At 33.7% G+C, this 1,122-nt stretch overlaps 1 protein-coding gene across 1 annotated transcript in view; it reads left to right on the plus strand.

Annotated features, from left to right (window-relative positions):
• The window catches only part of LOC106879866 (cartilage matrix protein), a 110,466-nt gene that overhangs the window by 59,296 nt on the left and 50,048 nt on the right, over positions 1 to 1,122 (plus strand). The gene's annotated exons all lie outside the window — the stretch shown is intronic.

The raw sequence follows: 1,122 nt of genomic DNA on the forward strand, positions 1-1,122 counted from the left end.
TATATATATATATATATATTTAAACGCAGGTGTTATTTAAATCTTTTTACTTCCGACATATGTTCCGAATACAACATTGGTATTATTCTAGCAGGAATAAAATAGTGTAAAACAATGCAATCTTCTCATCAAGGAAAGAAAGAAACCAAACACACCAATAAGACATTTTAACAGAATGTGATGACTGCGTATATGATGAAGGGAATGCTAACAAGTTTTGTTTAAAAAACCATTAGTGGATACAACGTCAAGGTAGTTTATAGAAAGAGAAGGAGGAGAAAGAAAGAAATTAGCAGAAAACTAATAGTGGAGAGACATAGAGCAATAGGTGAATTAGAATAAAGCTTAAAGGCATGGAAGTAGATATATTTTGTGTAAGTGAAATGTAAGACAGTCAAAGGTCGAATTTTATAGAATGATAGAAATCTATTATAGGAACTAAAGGCATGTTTCTGCCAATGTTTGCAACGATAAACGTGCTCTATAAACGTGTTTACAAGGGGATTCTCTGAGAACAGGATAAAGTGCATCTCACTGTTACAAAGCGGACAAAAGGATTTACCTTTATCATATGGAAAAGATACAAAGAGAATATTCCATTCCAAACCAAATTGTTTATGATCCTTTAGATAAAGGTAAACCTTTTTGATATATTATTCAAATGCATTTCACCTATATAAATATATATACATATAAATAAATATATATAAATAATTTGATATATTATACAAAAACATTTCACCTAAACCTGGTGTTTCTACCATTATAAGTAGACTGTTACATCCTTGGTACGTATGTGAATTTTTGCTACACTCTCTTTCTCTCTTTTCTCTTTTACTTGTTTCAGTCATTTGACTGCGGCCATGCTGGAGCACCGCCTTCAGTCGAGCATATCTACCCTGGGACTTATTCTTTGTAAGCCTAGTACTTATTCTATCGATTTCTGATACCGAACCGCTAAGTTACGAGGACGTAAACACACCACCATCGGTTGTAAAGCGATTGTGGGGGGACAAACACAGACACACAAGCATATGCACACACACACACACACACACACACACACACACACACATATATAGATATAATATATATACGACGGACTTCCTTCAGTTTCTGTCT

This window comes from Octopus bimaculoides, chromosome 4 (genome assembly GCF_001194135.2).
Source record: "Octopus bimaculoides isolate UCB-OBI-ISO-001 chromosome 4, ASM119413v2, whole genome shotgun sequence".
Taxonomy (NCBI): domain Eukaryota; kingdom Metazoa; phylum Mollusca; class Cephalopoda; order Octopoda; family Octopodidae; genus Octopus; species Octopus bimaculoides.